Source organism: Salvelinus alpinus, chromosome 2 (genome assembly GCF_045679555.1).
Source record: "Salvelinus alpinus chromosome 2, SLU_Salpinus.1, whole genome shotgun sequence".
Taxonomy (NCBI): domain Eukaryota; kingdom Metazoa; phylum Chordata; class Actinopteri; order Salmoniformes; family Salmonidae; genus Salvelinus; species Salvelinus alpinus.
Genome location: NC_092087.1, coordinates 33,483,131 through 33,499,590, shown reverse-complemented (window position 1 = coordinate 33,499,590; position 16,460 = coordinate 33,483,131). Strand labels below are relative to the sequence as shown.

The window sequence follows — 16,460 nt, the reverse complement described above, 5'->3', positions numbered from 1 at the left end:
ATCCAACAAAAAACAGTAGATTACAGAGGTGAATTTGAATTGATTAAATATGCAGTCAGACAATGCTGTACACAGGTGGGTCATTTCACCAATTAGATGCCTTTTGAGCAGTGTAACCTAATTTTTTTAATAACCTTTCTTATTTCACCTTATTGTAACAGTCTGTCATAAAGAGCACATGTTCAACTTAATAAAAATAAAAAATCCCATCTCAAGAGGTTCAATTTAAAAAAGGACTATAGTAAGTGCCTATTAAATGCCAAATAAAGTAACAGGGTTGACCGTAACAGGGTTGACCGTAACAGTGTTGACGATTTCATCAAAAAATCGGCCACAAATCCCCATGTGACAGGGGGAATGGAAGCTTGTTTCACACAACAGAGAGAGGCAAATGAATGCAAGCTCACTAATCACATGAAATAAATCATAATCTTCAGAAATTACTTTGCCAAAGTAACAAAATAACAAGGGAGTTACAATGATGGTGGAAACTTGGGGTGTGTTGGTTTAAAATCTTCACAGAAGTCACAGAGGTTACACAGAGGGACATTTCCAAATGCTGAATGTTGCCACTTAAGCAAGTCTTTATCAATGATATATATTAAAGGGCCCTTCATTTAATATACCAGGCTTTTAAAATGCAATATTTGTGCACAATCTCTACTTAAAATATCAAAAGAGCGTAAAAGGCACTTATTTCGTGGAACGACCCAGGTATAGTGATAAGAACACTTGTCCACTGACTCCATCTGGCATGGGAGTAATATATCAGTGTGCAGCTCCCAGATGTCGAGACGCATCCTATTGAGTTGTGCGGCTCTTTGAGCGGCTCGTATCAAAGACTCTGCGTATCCCGTCACTTCTTAGTCTTACACGTTTATCTCTTCCTGAGATCCATTCTCCCTCAAAACTACTGAGAAAAACCGGGCAGTCACTGCAGTTCTGGGCGGACGGAGGCTCAGATCACTGACAAGGGTTTTAATGGTTTTTGGTTTGAGATAAGGGATGTCCAATAAAACGGCAGGCTTATCACTGTACCACAGAGTTGGATCCCAGTCATCACAGCCACAGCCTCTAATCCAAGATGGAGAAATAGTCAGAGATAGGGTTGATCCCTTTGTCTTACAGAAACCTACACACTCCCATCACTTACCAAAACAAGGACAATGTAGACCTACAAAAGCTGACACACTAAGGGGATTGAAAAGAGATTATGTTTTTACTGTTTATTCTTTCAGAGACACTGAAAACACTCTAAGGGTTTAAATCTCTAAAATGTAACACTGATCTTTATTTTGTTTCATATTACATTTTTCAGAACACAATATCTACTATATCTTTGTTTTTGCTTGCTAGACTCTGAATAATTCCCTTCTCTTATGTTACTGCTATGTGTTCTGTTCCTCATTGGGAATGTTTGGTTTTTCCTTCTGGCTTTCATCCTTTTTCTGTGAAACGCTGTGTGTTCTCTATTCTTCAATTCGCTGTTCTGTTTGTTCAGATAACGAGCACACAGCCACTCACATCCTGCCTACAGAGACACACTGAGGGATTTTATTCTGAGACTACTACGTGTGTCCCAGTTTTAGCGATATGGCCTATTTGTCTACAGCAATCTCTCACTGCAACATCTCGCCCCAATGCTTGGGTTATTTTAAACAATGCATGTGTTGGTCCCCTGGAGTGTTTTTATCAGCACGCACATGTGTCGTGTGTTTGTGTGACGCGTTGCCGTGGGAGGCCAACTCTCGCTACACTAATTTGTCAGCTCTGTGGGTTGCATATCTGTTTGTGTGTGTGTACGTGTGCGTGCATGCGTATGTGTGTGCACAAGTGTGTGTAGATGTTTGTGTAAACAGTACATTTTAATAAGTTGAAGTAAATTAATGCTTGTTGGATACTCTCTGAACTGTCCCATGATGCACTGCTGCTCCCGTCTTTCCCCTACCTGTCACTTCTCCATTCTCTCCCTCCTAGCTGGCTGTCTCCTGTCACCTATCCAGGGAGCTGCCATCTGTCTCTGTCTATCTGTCTGTCTGTCTGCCATCAACATCTGAATGCCCTCTCCCCTGGGACTGAGCCACCTCTGGCTGCCTGTGAATGAGCAGAATGGCAGCCAACAGATACAGGGTAGAAAATCCTCACTTGGTCCACAGACTAGAATCCCCATGCAGATTACAGTTACTTACTGCTGGGCTAAAGGCATTTAAAGGCCTTATCTGACATGTTTTCACTTGCTTTCATCTGCATCTTCATTGTCTTGGACCAGGCATTCTGCAGCTACTATAATTTTTTACCCCCATTCATATCGCCATGAACCTTCAAAACACTCCTTTGAAAAACAACTCCCCCTCCTTAATGAACAAATTACCATACAAAAGCCTGGTACCACCCAAGACGTCACTACACTGCATCTCATCACAGGCTTGAGATTGCCAAGCCTTTCTGATTCCACTTTGTTCGGCTCCATGATCAAAGCGGAACAGGGCAGACAGTTAGCGAGACGCCCCCAGACATAGAGACCTGCCTGGGGCACACTCTGTTCTGTGCATGGGTAATGTGTTCTTTGGTTCTCTACTCTGCAGTGTGTGTGTGTGTGTGTGTGTGTGTGTGTGTGTGTGTGTGTGTGTGTGTGTGTGTGTGTGTGTGTGTGTGTGTGTGTGTGTGTGTGTGTGTGTGTGTGTGTGTGTGTGTGTGTGTGTGTGTGTGTGTGTGTGTGTGTGTGTGTGTGTGTGTGTGTGTGTGTGTGTGTGTGTGTGGGGCTGAGAGTAATGCTCTACTTTCCTTCTCCTCAGTTAAGCTCGAAAAAAAAACACACAGGTGGATCTCAGTTTAGAAACACACAGAGGGAGTTGCTATAAAAATAACCATATCATGACATTTGATTCTTGGCCAGTAAATTAACCCTCATTGAGTCATGCAAGACATTGATGCCTAGACAGCAATGGGATTGAATGGGGTCCTGTTAGCATGCTAAAGTCAAGTGTAATTGCATCAAGTGTAATTGGGTGAATCATCCCTCTCACTGAGAGATGTGTGTGTGGGCGATACTGTAGTTATTCACTCCACAGGAGTTCTACTCTCCAGGCCTCAGTTCTGGCCGATGGATGAAAGAGAGTGTTGTTTTGACTACCCAATGATGTTGGGCCTCCCACCATTGATCCACAACACTAAGTGTCAGAGGTCCCACCCAGACACAACCACCTCCTAGGCACTTTATGTTGATCTGAAACAATTTGATAGCTATATGGTAGTTGCTCCATCTTGCCCTCCAGAATCTACAATGTACCTTTGGGCTATGGGCTATTTCTGGATGGGGCCTCTCACTCTCATCACGGTGGATGACAGTGTAATACGTGTGTGTGTGTGTGTGTGTGTGTGTGTGTGTGTGTGTGTGTGTGTGTGTGTGTGTGTGTGTGTGTGTGTGTGTGTGTGTGTGTGTGTGTGTGTGTGTGTGTGTGTGTGTGTGTGTGTGTCAGTGGCGGTAGGTGCCGTTCAAGATTAGTGATGACATTTTTTTTGTGTGAGCATGGCCTTACAGTATTTCTATCACAGCATATTGGATGACTGTCATTCATATTCCATTAGCCCAGCTTAATGTATACAACATCGATAGGTTTAAGCTACAACATGATACTCGAGTTTGCCCTATACCCATCGTAAGGTTGCTAGTTGATCTGATCACCCGCACACGCAGTTCACTTTCATACCAGCCACATACAGCTTCAGCCTTGTTCTAAAATAATTTTTTTCCCTCTTCAATCTACACACAATACCCCATAATAACAAACCAAAAACAGGTTTGTAGAAATTTGTGCAAATGTATAAAAAAACTAAAAACAGCAATAACTTATTTACATAAGTATTCACATCCTTTGCTTTGAGACTCGAAATTGTGCTCAGGTGCATCCTGTTTCCTTTGATCATCCTTGAGATGCTTCTACAACTTGATTGAGGTCCACCTGTGGTAAATTCCATTGATTGGACATGATTTGGAAAAGCACACACCTGTCTATATATGGCCCCACACTTGACAATGCATGTCAGAGCTAAAACCAAGCAATGAGGTCAAAGGATTTGTCCGTAGAGACAAAAGACAGGATTGTGTCGAGGCACAGATCTATGGAAGGGTACCAAAACATGTCTGCAGCATTGAAGGTCCCCAAAAACACAGTGGCCTCCATCATTCTTAAATGGAAGAAGTTTGGTACCACCAACACTCTTCCTAGAGCTGGTCAACCGGGCAAACTGAGCAATCGGGGGGAGAAGGGCCTTGGTCCGGGAGGTGACCAAGAACCCGATGGTCACTCTGACAGAGGTACAGAGTTCCTCTGTGGAGATGGGAGAACTTTCCAGAAGGACAACCATCTCTGCAGCACTCCACCAATCAAGCCTTTGGTAGAGTGGCCAGACGGAAGCCACTACTCAGTAAAAGGCACATGACAGCCCACTTGGAGCTTGCCAAAAGGCAGTTAAAGGACTCTCAGACCATGAGAAACAAGATTCTCTTGTCTGATGAAACCACGATTGAACTATTTGGCCTGAATGCCAAGAGTCACATCTGGAGGAAACCTGGCACCATCCCTACGGTGAAGCATGGTGGTGGCAGCATCATGCCTTGGGGATGTTTTTCAGGGACTGGGAGACTAGTCATTATCGAGGAAAAATGAATGGAGCAAAGTACAGAGAGATCCTTGATGAAAACCTGCTCCATAGCACTCAATACCTCAGACTGGGGGCGAACGTTCACCTTCCAATAGGACAACGACTTCAAGCACACAGCCAAGACAACGCAGGAGTTGCTTCGGCACAAGTCTCTGAATGTCCTTGAGTGTCCCAGCCAGAGCCCGGACTTGAACCCAATCAAACATCTCTGGAAAGACCTGAAAATAGCTGACCAGTACCGACGCTCCACATCCAACCGGACAGAGCTTGAGATGATCTGCATTGAAGAATGGGAGAAACTCCCCAAATACAAGTGTGCCAAGCGTCATACCCAAGAAGACTTGAGGCAGAAATCACTACCAAACGTGCTTCAACAAAGTACTGAGTAAAGGGTCTGAATACTTATGTAAATGTGATATTTCCATTTTATTTCCGTTTTGCTTTGTCATTATAGGGTTATGTGTGTAGATTTATGAGGGAGAAAACTATTTAATACATTTTAGAATAAGGCTGTAATGTAACAAAATGTGGAAAAAGTCAAGGGGTCTGAATACTTTCTGAATGCACTGTACGTACATATCCCAACCAGAAGCCATGGATTACAGGCAACATCCGCACTGACCTAAAGGCTAGAGCTGCCTCTTTCAAGGAACGGTACACTAATCCGGAAGCTTCTAAGAAATCCTGCTACGAACTCAGACGAGCCATCAAACATGCAAAGTGTCAGTACAGGATTAAGATCAAATACTACTAAACCTGGCTCTGATGCTCGTTGGATGTGGCAGGGCTTGAAAACTATCACGGATTACAAAGGGAAACCCAGCTGCGAGCTGCCCAGTGACGCGAGCCTACCAGACGAGCTAAATGCCTTCTACGCTCGCTTCGAGGCAATCATCACTGAACCATGCATGAGAGCACCAGCTGCTCCAGACGACTGTGTGATCTCGCTTTCCGTAGCCAATGTGAGTAAGGCCTTAAATTAGGTTAACATTCACAAGGCCGCAGGGGCCAGATGGATTACCAGGACAGGTACTCAAAGCATGCACTGATGAACCTTTCCCTGACCCTGTTTGTAATACTTACATGTTTCAAGCAGACCACCATATTCCCTGTGCGCCAAGGTAACCTGTCTAAATTACTATCGCCCCATAGCACTCACATCTGTAGTCACGAAATGCTTTGAAAGGTGGGTCATGGCTCATATCTACACCTCATTCCAGACACCCTGGACCCACTCCAATTCGTGTACCGCTCCAACAGATCCACAGATGACACAATCTCTATTGCACTCCACACTGCCCTCTCCCACCTGGATAAGAAGAACAGCTATGTGAGAATGTTGTTCATTGACTACAGCTCAACGTCCAACACCATAGTGCCCTCCAAGCTCATCAATAAGCCCAGGACCCTGGGACTGAACATCTGCCTCTGCAACTGGATCCTGGACTTCCTTACGGTCTACCCCGTAAGTTCTCTGACGACACAATGGTGGTAGGCCTGATCACCAACGACAATGAGACAGCCTATAGGGAGGAGATCAGTAACCTGGGAATGTGGTGCCAGCACAGCAACCTCTCCCTCAACTTCAGCAAGACAAAGGAGCATGATTGTGGACTCCAGGAAATGTGAGCTGAGCACGCTGAGCACGCCCCCCTCCTCATTAACGGGGCTGTAGTGGAATGGGTTGAGAGCTTTAAGTTCTTCTGTGTCTACATCACTAAGGAATTAAGTGAAGAAAGCGCGACAACGTTTCTTCTCCCTCAGGAGTCTGAAAGGTTTTGGCATGGGCCCTCAGATCCTCAAAAAGTTTGACTGCTGCACCATTGAGAGCATCTTGACGGGCTGCATCACCGCTTGGTATGGACACTGCTTGGCATCCGACCACAAGGCGCTACAGAGGGTAGTGCGAATTGACCAGTACATCACTGGGGCCAAACTCTCTGCCATCCAGGACCAATGCACCAAGTCTGGAACTCACAGGACCCTGAACAGTTCTACCGCCAAGTCATAAGACTGCTAAATAGTTAAACAAATAACTACCCGGACAATCTGCATTGACTCCCTTTGCCCTAACTCTTTTGACTCATCACATACACTGCTGCTACTGCTTATTATCTATCCTGTTCCCTAGTTTACCCCTACCTATATGTACAAATCTATCTCCATTACCTCGTACACCCTGCACATTGACTCTGTATTGGTACCCTGTGTATATAGCCAAGTTATCGTTACTCATTGTGCATTTATTCCTTGTGTTATTATCTTTCTATTATTTGTATATTCCTCTTTGTTGTGTTGGGAAGGGCCCATAAGTCAGCATCTCACTGTTAGTCTACACCTGTTGTTTACGAAGCATGTGACAAAAAATAAATAAAATTGATTTATTGTCACCATATTAACGTTACAGTCAACAAACTAGAACTAATGAGACACACGATCAAATATATGTGTACAATCACGCAGTACAGTGTACAGCAAGAAGTTTAGCAGTTACACCGGTGGGCCCTGGAGCCAATACATTAATAAAACCGAAAGCTTACCTTGACTTTGAATAGTTGCAGTGTTGGATAGCCTTAGCCAGCTAGCTAACATAAATATTATTCCTCTCTGTTTGAGTCAGGTTGTTGAGTAGACTAAATGAGCTGCATTAGCTAACTAAGTAAGTGAAAGGTAAACTAAGACAAAAAATATACGAAATATAGCTAGCTCTCTCTCTCTCTGCTGCGTCTTGTTTTTTAAAGAAAGGTATTTGTTCAAAACTGTTGCCTTTCTCTCTTTGAGTCAACTACTCACCACACTTTATGCACTGCACTGCAGTGCTTGCTAGCTAGCTGTAGCTTATGCTTTCAGTACTAGATATTATTTTCTAATCCTTTGATTGGATTGGACAAGATGTTGGTTCATACTGCAAGAGCTCTGATAGGTTTGACAACGTCCTCTGGAAGTTATCAAATTACTGTGTAAATCTATGGAAGGGGGTCAGAAGAACCACGAGCCTCCTAGGTTTAGTATTGAAGTCAATGTATGGAAAATAGCTGTCTTCCAGCTACACCATGGAGCTACCCTAGAGGGTGCTGTTGAGGCTACTGTAAACTTCATTGCAAAACAGTATATTTGAATCAGTTATTTAGTGACTTCCTCCTCTGAGGAGCCTCCACTGGTGTGTGTGTGTGTGTGTGTGTGTGTGTGTGTGTGTGTGTGTGTGTGTGTGTGTGTGTGTGTGTGTGTGTGTGTGTGTGTGTGTGTGTGTGTGTGTGTGTGTGTGTGTGTGTGTGTGTGTGTGTGTGTGTGTGTGTGTGTGTGTGTGTGTGTGTGTGTGTGTGTGTGTGCGAGGAGGCAGGAATAAAGATAGAGTGAGGAATAGTACCATTAGCAGGTTAGGTCCCATGCGGCCCTCCAGATAGCAGAGCAGACAGAATGAGTCCACTGGTTTAACTGTGAGTATGTAGGACACACTGTTCCATCATACATAACTGGAGGAAGAGAGAGAAACAAGGAGAGAGAGAGAGAGAGAGAGAGAGAGAGAGAGAGAGAGAGAGAGAGAGAGAGAGAGAGAGAGAGAGAGAGAGAGAGAGAGAGAGAGAGAGAGAAACAGAGAGAGAGAGAAACAGAGAGAGACTCAACATGTTGTAATTACTTGAGTTGAGTAATTAAGTACAGATTAACAGAAGTGTAATTATGAGGAAAGCTTTGAGCTTCATGATGTAGGCCTGCTGTAAAGTTGAGAGGCATTCCAGATCAAGAAAATGGTGTCTTGTTACGCATCCACATCGCTCTAGCCAACTAACGTTTCTTCTCCATGATGAACGTATGTAGCCATAGATCAGCAGAGAAAAAAGGAAAATGTGCTTACAGAGTACATTATGATACAAATAACGAGTGAAATCAATGGCACTGAACTGATGCACAGAAATTGACAGAAAAAGTTGACAGTTAAACAGATAAACAAAAACAAAAGGAATGTTGGCTATGAGATTGAATTGAATCATTCCAGTAGGCCCTACTGGCATGTCCTGAGTTGCCTTTGAGGGGGGAAACATTCAATTCTCAATGTTTATTATGAGAATAAACATCAAACAGAGCTATATACAATGGTGACCTGTCATTCAGGGCAGTTTGGTCAGAGCCCCACCTGTTTTGAGCCCCACCTGTTTAGCAATAAAAAAAAAAGTAAAAAATTCAATAAAAATATATATATATATATATATATATATATATATATATATATATATATATTTATATATATATATATATATATATACACAGTACCAATCAAAGGTTTGCACTCACCTACTCATTCCAGGGATTTTCTTTCTTTTTGCTAATTTCTACATTGTAGAACACTGCACAGGAAATCCAAAAATATTGAATTGGTAGTAGCAGCAGCAGAGAGAATTTTCAGAGATTTTAATGCAGAAAAACTACAAGGTGGTTTTGAGAGAAGGGATTCTAGCCTCCCAGGCCGATGGCCTGGTGTAAGATCTGTTGGGGCCAAGTAGTGTTATGGATAGTAATATATGTACACAGTACCAGTCAAAAGTTTGGACACACCTACTCATTCAAGGGTTTTCCTGTTTTTGTTTTTTTACTAATTTCTACATTGTAGAATAATAGTGAAGACATAAAAACTATGAAATAACACATATGGAATCATGTAGTTACCAAAAAAGTGTTAAACAAATCAAAATATATTTGATATTTGAGAGTCTTCAAAGTAGCTACCCTTTGCCTTGATGACAGCGTTGCACATTCTTGGCATTCTCTCAACCAGCTTCATGATGTAGTCACCTGGAATGAATTTCAATTAAAAGGTGTGCCTTGTTAAAAGTTCATTTGTGTCTTTCCTTCTTTCCTTCTTGAGCCAATCAATTGTGTTGTGACAAGGTAGGGGTGGTATACAGAAGATAGCCCGAAAGACCACATCCATATTATGGCAAGAACAGCTTGCCATAATAACGTTGAACGTTTCTTCAAGTGCAGTCACAAAATCCATCAAGCTCTATGATGAAACTGGCACTAATAAGGACCGCCACACGAAAGGAAGACCCAGAGTTACCTCTGCTGCAGATAATAAGTTCATTAGAGTTACCAGACTCAGAAATGTAACGGACACATCTCAACATCAACTGTTCAGAGGAGACTGCATGAATCAGGCCTTCATGGTCGAATTGCTGCAAAGAAACCACTACTAAAGGACACCAATAAGTAGAGACTTGCTTGGGCCAAGAAACACAAGCAATGGACATTAGACCGGTGGAAATCTGTCCTTTGGTCAAATGAGTCCAAATTTGAGATTTTTGTTTCCAACCTCGGTGTCTTCGTGAGACGCAGAGTAGGTGAACAGATGATCTCCACATGTGTGGTTCCCACCGTGAAGCATGGAGGAGGAGGTGTGATGGTGTGGGGGGTGCTTTGCTGCTGACACTGATGGTGATTTATTTCAAATTCAAGGCACACTTAACCAGCATGGCTACCACAGCATTCTGCAGCGATACACCATCCCATCTGGTTTGGGCTTTATGGGACTATCATTTGTTTTTCAACAGGACAATGACCCAACACACCTCCAGGCTGTGTATGGGCTATTTGACCAAGACGGAGAAGGATGGAGTGCTGCACAAGATGACCTGGCCTCCACAATCACCCAACCTCAACCCAATTGAGATGGTTTGGGATGAGTTGGACCGCAGAGTGAAGGAAAAGCAGCCAACAAGTGCTCAGCATATGTAGGAACTCTTTCAAGACTGTTGGAAAAGCATTCCAGGTGAAGCTGGTTGACAGAATGCCAAGAGTGTGCAAAGTTGTCATCAAGGCAAAGGGTGGCTACTTTGAAGAATCTAAAATCTAATATATATTTTGATTTGTTTGACTCTTTTTTGGTTACTACATGATTCCATATGTGTTATTTTATAGTTTTGATGTCTTCAGTATTAATCTACATGTCACGCCCTGGCCTTAGTTATCTTTGTTGTCTGTAATATTTTGGTTAGGTCAGGGTGTGACAGGGGGGATGTTTTTGTGTATTTGTTTTGTCTTGGGTGGTTGTAGTGTCTAGGGGGTTTTGTTAGAGTGTATGGGTTTGTGTTGGGTGTAGGTATCTAGGTATGTCTATGGTTGCCTGAATGGTTCTCAATCAGAGACAGCTGTCATTCATTTGTCTCTGATTGGGAGCCATATTTAAGGCAGCCATAGGCATTGGGCTGTTGTGGGTAATTGTCTATGTGTAGTGTTTAGTGTCAGCACGATTTGTTTGAATAGCTTCACGGTCGTCTGTTTGTTGTTTTTGTTCGTCTTCTAAATAAAAAGAAGATGTCTTTCTATCACGCTGCGCGTTGGTTTACTCTGCCTCATTACGACGATCGTGGCACTACAATGTAGAAAATAGTTTAAAAAAATGAAAAACCCTTGAATGGGTAGGTGTGTCCAAACTTTTGACTTGTACTGTATATATGACTTTATTTTTTGCCTGTTTTGCATGTTATTTTGGCATTAATATGTGTCATTGAGTTAATAAAGCCGCATACAAATATGGTCTCTTTTTTGCATTCTTCAGTAAGGCAGCTCCAAAATGCAGGTGTTTCAGCATAGCTCAGTGCTTTCTATGGTCATGGAGCAGCCAGCGGAAAATACGGAGTGTAGGGGTTGGTAATGTTCTCTAGTTGCGCCGTGAATGGCTCAGTGTTCTGTCACTCATGGGGACAATACGTCACCACAAATTCTACAGGGAGAGCTAGAAAATTCAAGCGCCTTGGGTGATGCCATGAATTTACATTAGAAGTACCCATCCAAGAGGGCTCAAGGTCATTGCCACAGATTAAATTACATCAAATCACGTTATATCTACCATAGCTTTGATTGGACTGATCATGTCAACGTCATACTTTCAAAATCTTAGCTAGCAAGCTAGACAAGCAGTCATCATCATGAATCAAGTCGACAATCTACTGGCAAATCCTTTTCATCCTTGTCACATGAAGAGAAATGATATATAAAATGTATCATTGCTCATCGGCCATTGGACATAAACATTAAACAACAGATTGGAAATTGCAAATTCAACAATGAGTGGTTTGGAAGGAATCAGTGACTAACTGCAAGCTGGTCATCCAACTCGGAATTCCAAGTCAGGAAGTCAGGCCTCTTTCTAGAGCTCCGACCTGAAGATCACTAACATCATGATTCAACCTTGTTTTTTTCGGAGTTCCCAGTTGTTTGATGACAACAACAAAAAATCCCACAAGAAGGACCGCCGTGCCACCTTCCTGTTCAAGTGAGCACAGCACAACAAGGTGAGTCCAAAAATAGGCCTAGGGCTTGTATGTCTTGTATGCTGCTACATAAATTATGTAATATGCCAGGGAGATATGTATACTGTAGCTAAGAAAGTAAAACTAAGTGTATGTTGTGTAGTAAGTTGTTAGTAGCCCATGTGCCTCACCCTAATAATTTGGTCCCTTTTCCCCTCATAACGTAGGCTACTGTTCTGACTTGGTGGTGCACATGTAGCCTATAGTCTGTTTTTAGAGAAATGTAATCATTGAATATTGCCCCCTTTATTTATCCTATGGTTCTGACTTGGTATACAGGGAGAACACTGTAAGAACTGCCCATGTTCTGAATTATGTCAGTGTCCATTTCAAAAGTGCTGAACAAATAGTTATATTGACTACATCCATCCTAGCTCGCTCATTAATGTCTTAATCGAAATTATGGATTGCCTTTTATCTGCTCGTCGTTCCCTTATGCCATAGTTTGTGCATATCAACTGTCAGTAGAAATCACATTTGTTTAAGCAAGTCCGCCATATCAGCTATGTTTTTTAAAAAGGTAGTAAATGAATGAACTGTTTCGCTGCAAGTCAAGGCTCAGCTGATAGCCAGGTGTAACAGTGGTAAGGATTCACTCCATGGTGCTGAAAAGAAAGCTCTGCTGTTGGGACAGCTTTATGTAGGCCCTAACAGTTTGTGGGCACCGTTTATCGCCCTTATAGTGCAATTAATGAATGTATTGTTTAGTGTTGTGTAGTGGCTTTGCTGGCATGCATCCCCCAAAAATGATGTGTTTGCCCCACCAAGATGTACATGCTAAAATCGCCACGCGCTGTATGTACTCACTTATAAAATATTTATGAAGGGAAATACATTTCAGTGATTTTCTTTGTATGAAAAATGGCTGTTAGGCCTACAATTAAAAGGTGTAAAAAGTGTGTCAGCGTGTGTCAGAGTGCGATGTGGTTTATCGGCATGGCACAGCGGCCGACCCTTCGTATTCCACAATTCATGTAAGAATGACAACCAGTAGGCTACGGTGAAAGCAGAAATTCATATTTCAAGTGTGACCCACATAATGACGAAGGATGGAAGTGGTTGGGCTTATTTGAACATACATTTTTAGAGTGCGGTACTACCAGTGCCTGTTTTACTGCGAAAACACACTGCTAAACCAGCGAGAAGAGAGGAAGGAGGGAGTGTCTATTTGTCGGGTGGCTTATTGCACTGAAGCTTCTCTCCATCTCTCAGCCTTCCCAGCAAAGACGCCAACGGAGGGAATATCTGGGAGAAATCGGACAGCGTGAGGATAGGGAAAGTAAGTGAGAAGGATTATTTGAAATATTATCGCTTAATGTGACCGACCTGTCATTGCAAGCGCCGTGTCCGCTTTGTGTTCAACTTTTCTGGGGCCAGTGTGTGTGTGTGTGTGTGTGTGCAACCTGGACTCAGGTGTAGACTTAACATAGTAAACGTGAATCCGGACACTCCAATTAGTATGATATGTTATGTTTGGTATGGTTTGTATTAATTTGTGGACGTCGATCATCCATTTCGTATGATATGTTACGAATTCCAATGTGTTGTGGCTAACGTTAGGTAGGTGGCTACGTGGCTAACACTAACGTTAGCCAACCTTAGCTAGGCTAGGAGTTAGGGGTTAAGGTTAAGGTTAGGGTTAAGGTTAGGAGAGCTAACATGCTAAGTAGTTGCAAAGTTTGGGTTGCTAGACGTTATACGCCCGCCCATCATCCGCCCATCATCCATCCATCCATCCATCCCGACCAACCTACCTACTTTATCTTTTGCCTTAATTAACCTTCTGTCTTATGTACCCATACCAAAAGTAACATATACTCATTTTAATTTCCTGTATTTCCATGTACTATGTTACAGCTAGTTTATGTGACCATGCTGGTGAGTGCACCTCAATAAATCACAGATAAGTGTATGATACATACTATTAACCTATTATTAATTGTGCTACACCTATTATCTCTTTTCCAGTTCTAACTTGTTATTTTTACAAGTGGTAAGATGATGATGATGATGATGATGATTGTGATGATTGTGATGATTGTGGTAGTAGTGATGAGGTTGGTGTTGTTGGTCATGACTGTACTCTTGGTAGTGATAAGGAGAATGATGCTGAAAAGGAGAATTAATAATAATGACTCATGCCATTTTCAGTCTGAAAGGTCATTTGTATGCTGACTGGCTGGCTGTGTAACCCCCAACCCAAACACACGCTATACAGCTAGTAGCAAGGCTGGGAGATCTGGGACACTGGGACGCTGAATACAGACTGAAATCCTGTCCTCTCTTTACTTCTTCTCTCCATCCTCCACTCCTCTTAGCATCTATTAATTACCTACAGTCATGAATGCCCTATAAATCAATGGACCTGTGCATTGTGCATGGAGAACCTTGTGGTTCATGCTAAATAAATACAAACAATTTTGAGGCCATTGTAGAGCTGCTCTGGGTAACTCTTATTGCTTGTACAAACAGAAGACTGAGGACCACGACCACTCTGCCAAAGTTAGCAGCTCTGGAGTTTGGCCTGTCAGTCTGCTACCTCTCACTGCTGGGAGCCTTGGCAGTACCCTTCCCCCTCACCCCTCTCTCTTTTTGTCTCCATCTCGCTGGCCCAGTCAGCACAGCAGAGAGTGACCCAAGAGAGTCACGTTCTGCTGACAGAGGAGAAATAGTCAGACTGGTCCTGTAGGGTCTCTTTCTTTCCCCTTATTCCCCCTCTCTTTCACATACACACACACACACACACACAGACACACACACACACACACACACACACACACACACACACACACACACACACACACACACACACACATAAAAACACACACACTCACATACACACACAGACACACACACACTCACATACACACAGTAGTAGTAATTAAGTATAAAATCCTATAGGGGGTACTGTGTCCCTGGCTCCCCTCTGTAATAGAACTACCATCAATACCTCTACTTGTTCTTCCATCCCTTTATTGCTCTCTCAGTCATCTCACTCTCATTATCTACCTTAATACTCCCTCTTTTATCCCACTCCTACTAAATACTCCCCTCGTCTCTCTTTCCTTCTTTCCCACTCGCTTTACTCTCGCTCTTTGCCCTCTCTCTTTCTGCGCTCATGCCTTTTCCAGGCTGCCACATTGGCATTTCTAATGGTTCTCCCACCCAGCAGCCAGTGTACTGACTGAGTGTCTGTGTGTGTGTCCAAGTGTGTATGTGTGTGTTTGCAGGAGTAATGTACAGTGCAGTAAGCCTGCAGTGTTTATTATTATTATTTTTTTTTATTTCACCTTTATTTAACCAGGTAGGCCAGTTGAAAACAAGTTCTCATTTACAACTGCGACCTGGCCAAGATAAAGCATAGCAGTGCGACAAAAACAACACAGAGTTACACATAAACAAACGTACAGTCAATAACGCAAAAGAAAAATAGAAAGATCTATGTACAGTGTGTGTAAATGTAGAAGAGTAGGGAGGTGGGCAATAAATAGGCCATAGAGGCAAAAATAATTACAATTTAGCATTAATACTGGAGTGATATATGTGCAGATGATGATGTGCCAGTAGAGATACTGGGGTGCAAAGAGCAAGAGGGTAAGTAATAATATGGGGATGAGGTAGTCGGGTGTGCTATTCACAGATTGGCTGTGTACAGGTACAGTGATCGGTAAGCTGCTCAGACAGCTGATGCTTAAAGTTAGAGAAGGAGATATAAGACTCCAGCTTCAGAGATTTTTGTAATTCGTTCCAGTCATTGGTAGCAGAGAACTGGAAGGAAAGGAGGCCAAAGGAAGTGTTGGCTTTGGGGATGACCAGTGCAATGTACCTGCTGGAGCGCGTGCTACGGGTGGGTGTTGCTATGGTGACCAGTGAGCTGAGATAAGGCGGGGCTTTACCTAGCAAAGACTTATAGATGACCTGGAGCCAGTGGGTTTGGCGACAGATATGTAGTGAGGGCCAGCCAACGAGAGCATAGAGGTCGCAGTGGTGAGTAGTATATGTGGCTTTGGTGATAAAACGGATGGCACTGTGATAGACTACATCCAGTTTGCTGAGTAGAGTGTTGGGGCTATTTTGTAAATGACATCGCGGAAGTCAAGGATTGGTAGGATAGTCAGTTTTACGAGGGTATGTTTGGCGGCATGAGTGAAGGAGGCTTTGTTGTGAAATAGGAAGCCGATTCTAGATTTAATTTTGGATTGGAGATGCTTAATGTGAGTCTAGAAGGAGAGTTTACAGTCTAACCAGAGACCTAGGTATTTGTAGTTGTCCACATATTCTAGGTCAGAACCGTCCAGAGCAGTGATGCTAGTCGGGCGCGAGGGTGCGGGCAGCAATCGGTTGAAGAGCATGCACTTAGTTTTACTAGCATTTTAAAAGCAGTATGTCTGATTGAGTATACAGTCCAATGGTCTGAATAACAGAGCAGGGAGTCATGCTGACACCACAGTCTCTTTCACAGATGAGCCCTGCATGAACAAATCAATA

General features: G+C 42.9%; 1 protein-coding gene across 10 annotated transcripts in view; it reads left to right on the top strand.

Moving 5' to 3' along the window:
* LOC139559078 (kelch domain-containing protein 8A-like) overlaps positions 1-16,460 on the top strand; it is a 76,032-nt gene that overhangs the window by 43,301 nt on the left and 16,271 nt on the right. Inside the window, exon 1 of one of the 10 annotated variants that reach the window (XM_071374818.1) lies at positions 12,906-13,251. The exons of the other annotated variants lie outside the window; for them this stretch is intronic. The gene's annotated coding sequence lies outside the window, so the exon portion shown is untranslated. Of the gene's footprint in view, positions 1-12,905; positions 13,252-16,460 lie in introns of those variants that run through there. 10 annotated transcript variants of the gene reach the window in all.